Genomic DNA, 17,338 nt, shown 5'->3' with positions numbered 1-17,338 from the left:
CTTTGTTCTAAAGGTAGAACTCAACCTTTTTTTTTTTAATGAACAAAAAAGCTTAAAGAACTCTGAACATAGGTTTTATGGAGCTTAAATGAGTGAGAAGAAAACAGGGAAAAGGAAATAAGAATTTTGCAAGAGGGGTTGGAAAAGGAAACACAGAAATTATCTAAAGAAAATTCCTTAAAAAATAGATTTAGTGAAATGGAAAAAAGCAAATAACTCCTTACAAAATATACTTGCCCAAATGCAAAAAGCATATAACTTCTTACAAAATATATTTGATAAAATGGAAAAAGAAAGCAACAGAATGTGTGGAATGAGGAAAAAAATCCATTGAATAAAACAATTTATTTAAAAATTCAATTAGCCAGATACAAAAGGAGCTAAAAAAATGTAACTGAAGACAAAATCTATGAAAAGTTAGAACTAAACAAATGGAAATGAGACTTCAGTTAAACAAAACCAAAAAAAAAAAAAAAAAAAAGAAAGAAAGAAAGAAAACAAAATAGAAGAAAATGTAAAATATCTCATTGGGGGGAAAAACTGACCTGGAAAATAAATATAAGAAAAAACAATTGAAGGATTATTGGACTTTCTGAAAACCATAATGAGAAAAAGAGCCTAGACATCATCTTTCAGGAAATCATCAAGGAAAACTGCTTTGATGTCCTAGAAACAGAAGGTAAAATAGCCATTGAAAGAATTCACTGATCACCTCCTGAAAAATAAAATAAAATAAAAATGGTCATAGCTAAATTTCAGAATTATCAACTCAAGGAAAAAATATTGCAAGCATCTAGAAAGAAGCAACTCTAACACTGAGGAGCCATAATCAGGATCACCCAGGATGTGGCAGCTTCCACCTTAAAGAATCAAAGAGCCTGGAATCTGATGTCCTGAAAGGCAAAGAAATTTGTTTTGCAGACAAGAATCAACTATCCCACAAAGCTGAGCATTATATTTCATGGAAGAAGATGACATTCAATGATACAGTTGAATTTCATTTATTTCTGATGAAAAGACCTGAGCTGAACAGAAAATTTGATCTCCAAATACAGAATTCAAGAGAAGCATAAAAAAGTAAAAATGAAAGAATTCTTGAGAATGTATCTCTGTTAGAGGTACGCTTAGAGTGCAAATATAATTTGATTTTGTTTTGATAATATAAAAAAGAAACTAAAGATGGAAAGGAGATTGTACTGAAAAAAGAGGAAAATTGAGGTAAAGTGAGAGAAATTACATGACATGAATAAGCAAAGACCTATTATAACTGAGAGAAAGAAGAAAGGGGTATGAACATTGTGTGAATATTACTCTCATCTGATTTGGCTCAAAGAGAGAATATCAGACATAGTTGGCTTCACAGAGAAACTTATATCTCCCTATAGGAAAGTGAGAGGGAAAAGAGGAAAGGAAAGGGGGGAGGCTAATAGAACTGAAAATGTAAGTGGTAGGGAAAAGATATAAGAAAAGGAGAGGAGCTGTAAAGGGGGAGAACTGTTATGGGGAGGTAGTGGTCAGAAACAAAATACTGGGAAGTGGGAAAGGAGGAAAAGGAAAGAAAAAAGTATAATTTGGCATAAATAAAATGGTGGGAAATACAGAATTCACTATTTTAGCTGTGAATATGAATGGGATGAATTCTCTCATAAAATGGAAGCAAATAGCAAACTGGAGTAAAAGTCCTAAACCTACAATATATTTTTTATAAGAAGCACATTTAAAGCAGAATGATTCATACAGAGTAAAGCTAAAAGGCTGGAGCAGAATTTATTATGCTTCAGGTGAAATTATAAAAAGTAGGAGTAGTGATCCTAACCTCAGATCAAGCAAAAGCAAAAATAGATCTAATTAAAAGAGATAAGAAAGGAAACTTTATCTTGCTAACGGGTACCATATATAATACAGTAACATTAATACTAAACATATATGCACCGAGTGGTATAGCATCCAAATTTCTAGAGGAGAAGTTAAGAGAGCTGAAGGAAGAAATAGACAACAAAAATTATACTAGTGGGGGATCTCAACCTTGCTCTCTCAGAGAGATGTTAAGAAGGTAAATAGAATTTTAGAAAAGTTAGGCATAATAGATTTTTTAGAGAAAGTTGAATGGGGACAGAAAGGAGCAGACTTTTTCTTCCGTGTTTTGTGGAACCTATATAAAAATGACCATATATCAGGACATAAAAATCTCAAAATGAAATGCAGAAAGGCAACAATAGTAAATGAATCTTTTTTTAGATCATGATGCAATCAGAATTGCATATAATAAAGAACCAGGAAAAAATAGCCAAAAATTAATTGGAAAATAAATAATGTGATCCTAAAAAATGAGTGGGTAAAACAACAAATCATAGATATAGTTCATAATTTCTCCAAGAGAAGGACAATAATGAGACAACTTACCAAAATTTATGGGCTGCAGCCGAAGCTGTTCTTAGAGGAAGTTTTATATTTCTAGATGATTATTTGCATGAAATAGAGAAAGAAAAGGCCAATGAATTGGGCACACAAAAAAAGCTAGAAAAAGTACAAATAAAAATCCCCCAAGTTAATACCAAATTTGAAATTCTGAAAATAAAAGGGGAGATTAATAAAATTTAAAATAAAAAAATGATTCAACTAATAAGCAAAAGTGAGTTGGTTTTATGAACAAACCAACAAAATAGATAAACCTTTAGTTAATTTGATCAGAAAAAGGAAATTAGAAAATCAAATTGTTCGTATGAAATATGAAAAGGATAAACTTTCCACCAATGAAGGCAAAATTGGAATAATGATTAAGAACTATTTTGCCCAATTGTATGCCAATAAATATGATAATCTAAATGAAATGGATGAAAATTTACAAACATATAGATTGCCCAGATCAACAGAGGAGGAAACAAATGACTTAATTTTCTCATTTTATAAAAAGAAATTGAACAAACTATTAATAAAATCCCTAAGAAACAATCTCCAGGGCCAGATGGATTTACATGTGAATTCTATCACATATTTAAAGAACAATGAATTCCAATATTATGCAAACTCTTTGGGAAAATCCTATACTTGATCTTCATTCAATCTCCATAGTTCTTTCTCTAGATGTGAATGACACTTTCTATCCTGGAATTGTCTTAGATCATTGTATTGCTGAGAAGTGCTAAGTTTAACATAGTTGATCAGTTTGCAATCTTCCTGTTACTATGTGCAATGTTCTCTTGGGTTTGCTCACTTCAATTTGGATCAGTTCCTCTAAGTCTTTCCAGGCTTTTCTAAAATCAGCCTGATGATCATTTCTTTTTTTTTTTTTTTTTTTTTTTTTTTTTATAATTATAACATTTTTTGACAGTACATATGCATGGGTAATTTTTTACAACATTATCCCTTGCACTTACTTCTATTCAGATTTTTTCCCTTCCTCCCCCAACCCCCTCCCCCAGATGGCAAGCAGTCTTATATATGTTAAATATATTACAGTATAATTTAGATACAATATATGTGTGTAGAACCGAATTTTTTGTTGCACAGGAAGAATTGGATTCAGAAGGTAAAAATAACAGTTTACATCTGATGATCATTTCTAATAGAACAATAACATTCTGTTTTATCCACCTATTTCAAATGATTTGGCCATTACTTAATTGATGATTATTTCTTCATGATTCTATTCCATGTCACCATAAAAAGAGCTACTAAAAATATATTTGCATTTGTGGTCCTTTTCCCTCTTTTATGATCACTTTGAGATACAGACCCAGTAATGGCATTACTGGACCAAAGGATATCCACAATTTTACAGGCATTTGCTCTCCAGAATAGATAGATCAGTTCACAATTCAACCAACAATGCATTAATATCCCAGTTTAGCACATTCCTTCCAATATTTATCATTATCTTTTGTTGTTAGTTTAGCTAATCAAATAAGTATGAGATGATACGTCATTTTAATTTTTAATTTTTTTAATTTTAATTTATATTTTATTTTTATTTTAGTTTAGATTTCTCTAATCAATAGTAGTGTAGATTTTTATATGACTATAAATGACTTTAATTTCATCTGAAAACTATTCATAGGATTATCACTATTTATCATTTGGGGGATGACTTGCATTCTTATAAGTTTGACAATTCTCTATAGATTTAAGAAATAAGACCTTTATCAGAAATGTTGGCTGTAAAAATTAATGCTTCCCTTTTAATTTTCTCTGCTTTGGTTTTGTTTGTGCACAAACTTTTAAATTTGATGTAATCAAAATTATTCATTTTGCATTTCTCTAATTCTTTTTGTTCACTAATTTCTTTATCAGGTAAACTACCCCTTGCTCTCCTCATTTACTTGTAGTATCACTCTTTATGTCTAAATTTCAATCATATCTTGCTATATTATCTTGCTACATTATATATATATATATATATGTATATATATATATATATATATATATATACACACACACACACATATATATCTCAGTTATATTAGCTTGCTATAGTGTATAAGCCTTTGTTTAAAAAAAATCATGATTTTCTGTTACTGTATTAAATCTAAGGTCGTCTCTCTGGAATTATAAGTATTCTACATTCTAGAACTATTCTATAGGTCCAACCTTATATCTTAATATTCCCATCAATGAACTCTGTGAACATACCTAATCTGGTCAATTATATACTTCTAATAAGAAGTTGAATAGCACAAAAACTTTCTTATTTCTGTATCTTTTCTTTAGATCTATTCCCAGTTCCCTGTTTATCTGCCAAATTTCTAGCTGTTCTATAAAATCTTATCTAATGTCTTTGAAGTTCTTACCAGTCTTTTTTATTAATAGCAACCTTCCTTCTAAGGTTTCACATAACACTTTGCTTTTGCATTTCTCTATTGCATTTATGCAATGGATAATGTGCTGTGCCCAGAATAAGAAAGTCTAACCTCCTTGAGTTCAAATCCTGCCTCAGATACCTAATAGCTGTGTGACTCTAGGCAAGTCACTTTGCTTTGTTTACTTGAATTTATTCATCTGTCAAATGAGCTGGAGAAGGAAGTATCAAATCCCTTCAATATATTTGCCATATATACACTGAATAACACAACATGTTGAATGCTATGGATAATGATTATATATTATCCCTAATTAGACATTAAGTTCTATGAGGCTATTTTGTTTTTTGTTTGTTTTTTGAGGTTCAAGAATTAAGGATTTGAAAGATACTTTCATTTTTTATCTTAAAATACTAAAAGCAAAGGCAGACTCTTCAATTGTAACTGAGGGAATTATATAAGGAGAAAATATATGGATTTCAGTGGAAATTTTCATGATGAATGAGTTTAGATAATGAGAAATTCCTCCTGGTAGAAATATCCGGTAAATAAAAATTAGGTTAAATTGCATAATGGCAGGGAAATTAGGGGGAAAATGTCCTATGTTTGCTAGTTGATTGTAATAGCATTTCAATTCAATTCAATTAAGCAAACCTTTATTGAAGGATACTTCTTATATGCAAGAAACTTCTAAGTGATAAGGAAAAGAAGACAGATGCAATCTAACTCTTATTCTCAATGTCACGTATATTAGGAGGGAAAGGTGTTTTTGGTTTACTTTTGTTAATTCTGCTTTCCATTTTAGAAGTCTTCCAATATTTCTCTTAATTCATCACACTTAGCATGTTTGTAATTTGATAATAGTCCATTTATTTATAAATTACATTATGTTAAATTACTCAAATATCAATATTTTATTTTCCTATGTATTTCTATATATGAAAAATGCTGCTACTACAAGTATTTTTATGTAGATTAGTCATTTGTTGCTCCACAGAATCTTAATCCAATTCTTCATTTTCTATGAAAGCATCTTTGATTTCTCAAAACTGATAATGAAGTGAAAAAAGAGGCAGGTTCTATCAATGTTGGAAGAGGGTTCTATAGACCTGTCTAACAACCATGGGAGAAGTTTATTTATTTATGAAATAATAAAACACAAAATATCTCTCAGTGCTTTGATACTCTCTTTTGCTTCTGAAATGACCTAAGAATAGACATACTATTTGAGAAATAAATTCTAATCAATTTAAACCTTTTTATTATACAACAAACCAGAAGATAAATATTGAAATTAACTGGAATGAAAGTCCCCAAATTTTCCTTGAAAAGAGAAATAAGGGGAAAGAATTTAGTTTTTATTGAGTTTTCAAACACAACAAAAATATTATTTAATGTGATATTTGATCATTTAATATTGCATCATTATGATAAGCCTTAGCAAAAATATCACCAAGAAAATAATTATATCATATACCAACGTCTATTGCTGAAAATGAAGAAGCAAAGAAATTCAATGAAAAACTCAGTAAGATCCCCAAATTAAATTTATATCTTATATACTCATTGGCTGCAATACAAAAATGGGAATAGGTAAAAAAATGGAAAAATGAAAAGATGGAACTAAGACTTAGAGTTCCACCAGATACTCTTGCTGGATCATGTCATTTTGTAAGATATGTCAAGTTTTGGATCAGCGGAAGTGGATATCTTCAACATAAAGAAGAGCTAATCAAATTCCAATTGATCAATGATGGACAGAATCAGCTACATCCAGAAAAGTAACACTGGGAAATGAGTGTAAACTGTGAGCATTGTTGTTTTTTGTTTGTTTGTTTGTTTGTTTGTTTGTTTGTTTTGTTGTTTTGTTTTGTTTTGTTTTGTTTCTCTTCCCAGCTTATTTTTACCTTCTGAATACAATCCTTCCTTTGCAACAACAACAACAACAAAATTCGGTTCTACACAAATATATTCTACCTAGGATATACTATAAGATATTTAATATGTATGGGAATGCCTGCCATCTAGGGGAGGGGGTGGAGGGAAGGAGGGGAAAAACTCGGGAACAGAAGGGAATACAAGGGATAATGTTTAAAAAAAATTACCTATGCATTTGTACTGTCAAAGAAAAAGTTATAATTATAAAAATTAATTAAAAAAAAACAAAATAGGGGTGGAGCCAAGATGGTGGAGAAGATACACGCAATTTTGTGAGCTCCCTTCTTCCTTCATTACCAATTAGTTAAATCAGCCTCAAAAATAAAGCTGGACTGATAGAAACCACAAGGACTGTTGTGGGTATATAGAAAATACACATGGATAATTTTATTTTACTGATATAAGAAAAAGGGGGGTGTATTAAAGGGAAGGGGGTAGTATCAGAAAAAGGGGAAGGAGTGATAAAAAGAGGGAAATTACATCCCAGGAAGAGGCATAGAAAATATACCATATCTGAGGGAATTTAGAGAGGGGGAGAAACATTGTGTGAATCTTACTCTCATCAGGAGAGGCTCAAAGAGTAAATAATTAACATATTTGTTTTTCAGAGAATTCTCTCTCGCCTCATTAAAAGGGGGGAGAGGAAAAGGGAAAAGGAAAAGGAGAGTAAGGGAAGGGACTTGGAGGGAGGGGGGAGGGATACTAAAAAAAGGGAGGGCTATGCGTCACAAATGGGGTCTATAAATTAAATATCGGGAAGAGGTGCAGGGGGGTCAAGGAAAAAAGCATAATCTGGGGATAATATGATGTCAGGAAATACAGAATTAGTAATTTTAACTGTAAATGTGAATGGGATGAACGCTCCCATCAAATGGAGACAGATAGCAGACTGGATCAAAAATCAGAACCCTACAATATAGTGTTTACAGGAAACACACTTAAAGCAGGGAGATACATACAGAGTAAAGGTAAAAAGGTTGGAGCAGAATCTATTTTGCTTCAGGTCAAGCCAAAAAAGCAGGGGTAGCTATTCTTATCTCAGATCAAGCAAAAGCAGAAGTTGATCTAATTAAAAGAGATAAGGAAAGAAACTATATCCTGCTGAAAGGTAGCATAAATAATGAAGCCATATCAATACTAAACATATATGCACCAAGTCGTATAGCATCTAACTTTCTAAAGGAAAAGTAAAGAGATTGCAAGAAGAAATAGACAGTAAAACTATAATAGTGGGAGATCTCAAACTTGCACTCTCAAATTTAGACAAATCAAACCACAAAACAAATAAGAAAGAAATTTAAAAAGTCAATAGAACATTAGAAAAACTAGGTATGATAGACCTTTGGAGAAAACTGAATGGCAATAGAAAGGAATATACTTTCTTCTCAGCAGTTCATGGATCCAATACAAAAATTGACCATATATTACGACGTAAAGATCTCAAAATTAAATGTAGGAAGGCAGAAATAATAAATGCCTTCTTCTCAGATCACAATGCAATAAAAGTTACATTCAGTAAGAAGTTAGGGGTAAGTAGACCAAAAAGTAATTGGAAACTGAATAATCTCATCTTAAAGAATGACTGGGTGAAACAGCAAATTATAGAAACAATTAATAATTTCACCCAAGATAATGACAATGATGAGACATCATACAAAAATCTGTGGGATACAGCTAAAGCGGTAATAAGGGGAAATTTTATATCTTTAGAGGCTTATTTGAACAAAATAGAGAAAGAGAAGATTAACAAATTGGGCCTGCAACTTAAAAAGCTAGAAAAAGACCAAATTAAAACCCCCCAACCAAAAATCAAACTTGAAATACAAAAATTAAAAGGAGAAATCAATAATATTGAAAGTAAAAAAACTTGAATTAATAAATAAAACCAAGAGTTGGTTTTATGAAAAAGCCAATAAAATAGATAAACCTTTGGTAAATCTGATCAGAAAAAAGAAAGAGGAAAATCAAATTGTTAGTCTTACAAATGAAAAGGGGGATCTTTCCACCAATGAAGAGGAAATTAGAGAAATAATACGGAGTTACTTTGCCCAACTTTATGCCAATAAATTTGATAACTTAAGTGAAATGGATGACTTCCTCCAAAAATATAGGCTTCCTAGATTAACAGAGGAGGAAATAAATTGCTTAAATAGTCCCATTTCAGAAAAAGAAATAGAGCAAGCTATTAATCAATTCTCCAGGAAAAAATCCCCAGCACCAGATGGATTTACATGTGAATTCTATCAAACATTTAAAGAACAATTAGCCCCAATGCTATATAAACTATTTGAAAAAATAGAGGATGAAGGAGTCCTACCAAACTCCTTTTATGACACAGACATGGTACTGATACCTAAACCAGGTCGATCGAAAACTGAGAAAGAAAATTATAGACCAATTTCCTTAATGAATATTGATGCTAAAATCTTAAATAAGATATTAGCAAAAGGACTTCAGAAAATCATCCCCAGGATAATATACTATGATCAAGTAGGATTTATACCAGGAATGCAGGGCTGATTTAATATTAGGAAAACCATTAGTATAATTGACCATATTAATAATCAAATTAATAAAAAACATATGATCGTTTCAATAGATGCAGAAAAAGCATTTGACAAAATCCAACATCCATTCCTACTAAAAACTCTTGAGAGTATAGGAATAAATGGACTAATCCTTAGAATAATCAGGAGCATATGTTTACGACCGTCAGTAAACATAATATGCAATAGAAATAAACTGCAACCTTTCCCAGTAAGATCAGGAGTGAAACAAGGTTGCCCACTATCACCATTACTATTCAATATAGTACTAGAAACGCTAGCCTCGGCAATAAGAGCCAAGAAAGAGATTCAAGGAATTAGAGTAGGAAATGAAGAAATCAAACTATCACTCTTTGCAGATGGCATGATGGTATACTTAGAGAACCCCAAAGACTCTGCTAAAAAGCTATTAGAAATAATTCAGAATTTTAGCAAAGTGGCAGGATACAAAATAAATCCACATAAATCCTCAGCATGTTTATATATCACCAACAAAATGCAACAGCAAGAGATACAAAGAGAAATTCCATTCCAAACAAATGTTGAGAGTATAAAGTATTTGGGAATCCATCTACCAAAGAATAGTCAGGAATTATATGAGAATAATTACAAAACACTTGCCACAAAAATAAAGTCAGATTTAAATAATTGGAAAGACATTCAGTGCTCTTGGATAGGCTGAGCGAATATAATAAAGATGACAATACTCCCCAAATTAATCTATTTATTTAGTGCTATACCAATCAGACTCCCAAAAAACTATTTTAATGATGTAGAAAAAATAACAACAAAATTCATATGGAAGAATAAAAGGTCGAGAATTGCAAGGGAACTAATGAAAAAAAAAAATCAGAGGAAGGTGGTCTAAGTGTACCTGATCTAAAGCTATATTATATAGCAGCAGTCACCAAAACCATTTGGTATTGGCTAAGAAATACACCAGTAGATCAGTGGAACAGATTAGATATAAAGGACAAAAAAGGGTACATCTACAGCAATCTAATCTTTGACAAACCCAAAGATACCAACATTAGGGATAAAAATTCATTATTTGGAAAAAACTGTTGGGAAAACTGGAAATTAGTATGGCAGAAATTAGATATGGATCCACACTTAACACCATATACCAAGATAAGATCAAAATGGGTCCATGAGTTAGGCATAAAGAATGAGATCATAAATACATTAGAGAAACAGAAAATAGTCTACCTCTCAGACCTGTGGAGGAGGAAGGAATTTATGACCAGAGGAGAACTAGAGATCATTATTGATCACAAAATAGAAGATTTTGATTACATCAAACTAAAAGTTTCTGTACAAACAATACTAATGTAAACAAGATTAGAAGGGAAGTAACAAATTGGGAAAAATATTTTTAAAGTTAAAGGTTCTGCTAAAGGTCTCATTTCCAAAATATATAGAGAACTGACCCTAATTTATAAGAAATCAAACCATTCTCCAATTGATAAATGGTCAAAGGATATGAACAGACAATTCTCAGATGATGAAATTGAAATTATATCCACTGATATGAAAGAGTGTTCCAAATCACTACTGATCAGACAAATGCAAAGTAAGACAACTGTGAGATACCACTACACACTTGTCAGATTGGCTAAGATGACAGGAACAAATAATGATGAATGTTGGAGGGGATGTGGGAAAACTGGGACACTGATACATTGTTGGTGGGGTTGTGAAAGAATCCAGCCATTCTGGAGAGCAATTTGGAACTATGCCCAAAAAGTTGTCAAACTGTGCATACCCTTTGACCCAGCATTGCTGTTATTGTGCTTATATCCCAAAGAAATACTAAAGAGAAGAAAGGGACCTGTATGTGCCAAAATGTTTGTGCTTTTTGTTGTAGCTATAAACTGGAAGATGAATGGATATCCATCAATTGGAGAATGGTTGGGTAAATTATGGTATATGAAGGTCAAGTTGTATGAAGATGTGTTCTGATGGAAGTGGGTGTCTTCAACATAAAGAAGATCCAACTCACTTCCAGTTGATCAATGATGGACAGAAATAACTACACCCAGAGAAGGAACACTGGGAAGTGAATATAAATTGTTAGCACTACTGTCTATCTACCCAGGTTACTTATACCTTTGGAATCTAATACTTAATGTGCAACAAGAAAATGGTATTTACACACATATATTGTATCTAGGTTATATTGTAACACATGTAAAATGTATGGGATTGCCTGCCATCGGGGGGAGGGAGTGGAGGGGAAGGATAATTTGGAAAAATGAATACAAGGGATAATATTATAAAAAAAATTACTCATGCATATATACTGTGGAAAAAATTCTAAATAAAAAACAAAGAAACAAAATAAAATTAAAAAAAATCTTCAAAATCCAAAAAAAAGAAAAAAAATTTTGGATCAGCAATAAACTCTTTGAATTATATGTATAAGCATTCAAAAGGTTTCACCTTACCATCTTCATTGGGGGAGAAGGGATGAATTACATAAAAACTGTTGCTTTTTTTCCAAATAATATTCCTATGAGCAAACCAAAATATTAATCTATGAGTAACACCTTAAGCAGAGAGTACAAATAAACAATGATCTATTCTTAGAATGAAAGTGGAAGAAAGATTAGCCATAAAAGTGCCATTAATGATCCTAACTTTTCTGCAAAAATAAATACTTGTGGAGGGGAGGATTCTGGGAAGATGGCAGAGTAGGTCTGCAAATTTCAAGTTCTCCAGATTTTTCCAATAAACAGAAGAAATATGCATCTCAAGGCAAACATAAACTGATTAAAAAATCAAGAAGACTTGGGGCAGAGAAAGGGCTCTCCTGGTACAACCCAAGAAGATTGAAAGAAAATAGCCAGGCTGGGAATTAATCATGTGAAGGTGAACACCTCTGTGATAGCTCCATGGAAGCACTAAATGGGCACCTCTGGGGCTAACTGGTTTTGCCTGGAGCCTCAATAGAGACCACAGAAACTTTCACTGCCTGGACTGTGTATGGAGTTGGGGATCTAAATGCAGGAAGACTGAGTAAACCTCAGTTGATTATAAATGCCAGACGCAGCTGTGCTGCAGAGATGCAACACTGGGCAAGAAAGAACTAGCACCTAGTGAGTACAAACACAGTGGGCTGGGAAGTTGCTGACTACAAGCACTTGAAGGAGGAAGAAATTTTTAGTTTGAGGTTCCAGATCATAGAGATAATTGAGGAGAAGCTAGAGATACCATTCCCCTTCCACTCCAGGATTAGAGGTGCTTTCACTAATGTTTCTCATTAAAATAAACAGAGAACCACAGAAACTTATCAGAGATGTAGGGAAACCTGGACTTTATCTTCAGAAGGGAACATTGAAATAAAAATAAGTTTCTTCTAACAAAAAAAATATGGTAAATGGCTTCCTATCCTGAAAGTATTTATAGAAGAGCTCAAAAAAAATGTTAAAAATCAAATAAGATTCTTTTTCTTTTTTGATCTGATTTTTCTTGTACAGCATAATAAATGTGGAGCTATGTATACAGTAATTGCACATGTTTAATATTTATTCAATTATTTGCTATCTAGGGGAGAGGAGTGGAGAGATAGGAGGGAGAAAATTTTGAAACAATGTTTTGCAAGGGTCAGTGATGAAAACTACCTCTATATGAATTTTGAAAATTAAAAAAAACTATTATTGAAAAAAATCAAATGAGACTAAGGAAAAACTTAAAAAAAATACCATTCAAGAAAAATTAGATGATGAAAAAAATGTTATTCAACTAGAAATGGAGACAGAGTCTTTAAGTCTTAAAATAATTCTTTTAAAATAAGAATTGCACAAGGGGAAACTAGTGAAGTGATGAGTCCATGAAATAACAAAACAGAACATGAAAATTAAAAAAAAAAAAAAAACAGAACGTGAAACAGAAGAAAAATAGCAGATCTAGAGAATAGTTCAAGAAGAGAAAATAACTGGACTATCTGAAAGCCTTGACTAAAAAAAGAATGTTGACAAAATAATGCAAGAAATAATCCCAGAAAATTGTCCTGGAGTGATAGAACAAGTTGGGAAAGTAGAAATTAAAAAAAAAATCTGCTGATCACCACCTCAAAGCAATCCTTTTGTGTGCCTCTATTTTGTAATCAGGCAGGCAGTTGTGCTTTATTTTTCTCCTGACTGTGATTCTGAACCTCTCTGATTTCACCATCTTGTATCCATGCAACTATTTTATATAGCTCACTCTTGATTTTCAGGTCTCTTTTATTAGTGGTTTTTCCTCATAAGAAGGCAAGCTCTTTGGAGGCAGTTACTCATTTTCCTTGTATCAAATCTCTAGAACTCAGTATAGTAGCTCTTGGTTTCAATGAAGACCAGTGATATCACAGGGTTATATATTCACTTGTGCATGGATTAGATTTAAGAGAGGCAAAATTTTACCAAAGACATCAGTTTCATTCTCTCTTCAAGAGTCATTGAAGTCTAGTAGCAAGACAAACATAAGTTTCACTGGGGATGGCGCAGAATGTAGCAAATGACCGTGATATCTTTGATGTCTGACCAACTCCCAAAAGCATACCACCATGCTGCTTCAGAAGCCTTTCTGGCCATTGAAACAAATTGTTTTCATTTCCACATTTTACCAGAGGGAAGTATTCATGTGCTTCAGGGAGAAATCCTTCTAACTCACTGATGGATCTGAGGCCTGTTAGTTATCCTCAACCTGGTTTAGTCTATGTACCTAGTGAGTTTTACTGGAATTTGTCCACTATGCATGCTAAAGCTTCTTGGAACCAGGTGGAATTAGATGAAGGTAGACACCAAAGATAGATAAGCAGCTCTGAAAAGAGCTTGATAAACTCTCATACAACAGGAACTAGTCCTCCCTAAACACCCCATATATTCTAATATTTAATAAGTGTTTGTTGTCCCATGCCTGCTAGAATAAAGCCTTAAGAGTTGTTTCATAAGGGCTTACATCAGTTCCTGGAAAGTACATTTGTTGTTTTATCTGCATTCTTTTGCCTATAATTCAAGGAGGAGATGATTAAGAATGCCCCTATACAAGAGTAAAATTGAGTGGAAATTTATATATGTGCTGTTAATGAGACAGTGATAGAAAATTACCTCTCACAAAGCAACCAATGGATTCTTTCTTTTACATCAAACTCCCCTCTGATGAAGTCAGAGACATCCCTAACTAAACCCAGAGGACTGAATACTCAGGCTAGATACTTCTGATAGTTCCAGTCAGGTTGTTATTGAAATTGGCTTGCTCTTTCTTTCTCTTCACAAAACTGTATTTATCATTACATATCATTACAGGCAATAAACACCTGGTTCTAAGCCTTCCTCTCTTAGCACTTAAAGATTGATGATAAAACAAACAAGATTGGGGAAAATGTATGCGATTACAATAAATCTCCAGAATTTAAAAAAAAAAATCAATGCATTTTACATTGCAGATGTTTTTCTACATTGAAAAGCACCCAAATGAGCTTTTTTGTTGTTCTTTAAAGGAGCTATGCTACCTTTGAAATAGCTGAAATACCTCTGGCAGTAACATAAGCAAAAATTGCTCCTGGAACTATAATGGGGTAACAGCTACAGAAACTCAAATCAATAGTGGAATGAAAGATGATAAAGAAAGCATAGAAGCAAGGAAATCAGTGAAGGACTGAACTCATCATTTTAACTCATTTAAACAATAATATTAATTGTCCTGAGATATGGGGAAGAAAAAAAATCTCCCAAGAAACTGTCATGATCCAGGTGGACTGAAATAAAGGAATTTTAATTCATGGATTCTGATCTTATTTTTGAGTTACAATTTTTGCTTCAATAAACTGCAAAAACTGAATTGCTAATGACCTGGACAAACTAACATATATACCAAATGTGTATATATACATAAAACTATATATATATATATATATATATAAAATGTATAAAACCAGATGAAGTATGGACACCTTAGGCCAAAAAAGGAACCAAAAAGAGACTTCAATGGAAAACAAGAATGACAGACATAAAAAAATGAAATACAATTCTTCATTAGAGCAATTCAGTGATATTGTGAAATCTCTCTTCTTTTCTTCTTGGGATTACTATAAAATGAAAAAAAAAAGAAGGGATGTTCAGTACCTTTTAATAAAATCTCTTACCTTTGGGATAATTTCTCTTATATAGTTAGTATTCATGAATGGAGCTTATCTAGCTTCTTGTTGAATGCTTCCAAATGTGAAATTCTGAGGAATATGGATAATTTTCATATAATTCTATTTTTTATGCCTATTAAAGCAGAGTAAAAAACATTTAAATATTTTTATAATGGGGATTGATAGATATAGACAGATTCATGAACTGAAAAATAAATCAATAGATAGTGGTAATATATGAAAAATTGGATGAATAAATGGAGAAGTCACTTGATGACGGGTAGGTAGCTAGATGGATAGACAGACAGAAGATTGATAAGGTAGGATGAAATATAAGTAGATAGGGAGAAGATAGATATAAGTAGACAGGCAGATAGATAAATAGATAGATGAAGAAATAATTAGACAAATAACTGCTTAAATGGATTGGTGGATAGATGGAAAGATAAATAGATAGATAAATAGACAGGTAGATAGGTAATAAGAGATAGATACAAACTAGATAGCAGATAATAAAAATGTGGGTACTAGACAAAGACTTTCAAACAAAAATTTTAAAAATTATTACAGACATATGAGACTATATACATTAAGAAAAACTGTAGGTAAATGCATACTTGAAATAAAGTACACTATAAATAATGTAACACTAAAAGGTAGCTAAAAACAGATGAAATATAATAATCAACCTTAGTGCCCAAAGACATTAGGTAAAATACATTTCTTCCCTCTTGGAAGAGAGACATCAGACTTTGGATACAGATTTTTTTGACCTCTCCATTAGATGTGTTTATTTTGCTGCCCAGGTAACACTTTGCTGTTTCTCTTTATTACAAAAGGAAGATTGTTCACAGAGTATTTTGGGATATAAATGTGGCTTATGAAACAGAAGGCATCAAGATAATTCTAAAATGAAATAAAATATGTTAACAAGGAATTACAGGTTAATATATGATATGTATACTGCTTTATATTGCAAATAGGCCCATGGGAAATAATTGTCAGCTGAGGTTAAAGTATGTAATTTATTTTCTGTTTCAGCAATACTGTAAACTACTCTTCCAATATAGCATATTTATTCTGGAGTATAACATCCCAAGGAAAGAAGAGCATTGTTAACTTGAACAAACATAAAGGAGATTATGCCATTTCATTGTTCAAACCCTACAAACATTTTTACCCCTCTATCTATTTATGCATATATGTGTTGAGTATTTGTCAGGAAATATGGCTGTAAGTCATTTAAAAAGGTACATGTAGATCAGTAGTGAAAATGAATTGTTTCACCACAGGTACTTTACTTTACACCACAGGTCTCTTTACTATTTGGAATCTGAAAAAAAAAATAATTTTAATTTTAATCAGATTTTAAATACTTCAAGATTCTATTATTAAGCATTTTTTTCTTCAAATAATGCATGAAGGCTTTGGGCCAGCTTAAAAGAAAAATACTTGTAATTATTAATACTATAACAACTTTTACTTTTGTTACCTTTAGGGTTGCTATGGAATTATACACTACCCTTGTGTGTCAACTACAAACTAAAATTATGTATGTGATGGGATATTGGAGAGCTGACAAAACTCATGAGCAAACTTAGAAAGGGAAGTTTATAGGCCCACAGGAAAGCTTGCCAGTATCTAATTAGTAAAGAAAGAACTGAACTCCTTACATGACAGAATAGAATAAGTAAAAACATTCTTTTATTCTAACAGACACTGTGGTTGAGCTTCTCTGAGATCTGGAGAATAATATATAAAGAAAAAAAACTATAAATTGTCTGATATGGTTTTCTAGCTTTGTCAAAATTATTTTTGAAGGGAGTAGTGCTTTCCCTAGAATAGTTTGAAGTACTTCTGACACCAAGGTGGGGTTTTGTTCCTCCAGTAATAGCAATATAGACATTAGACAATATTTTGTCACACAGATAACAAAA

This window comes from Sminthopsis crassicaudata, chromosome 2, assembly GCF_048593235.1.
Source record: "Sminthopsis crassicaudata isolate SCR6 chromosome 2, ASM4859323v1, whole genome shotgun sequence".
In the NCBI taxonomy this organism is placed as follows: Eukaryota; Metazoa; Chordata; class Mammalia; order Dasyuromorphia; family Dasyuridae; genus Sminthopsis; species Sminthopsis crassicaudata.
This window is presented reverse-complemented; position numbering follows the sequence as displayed.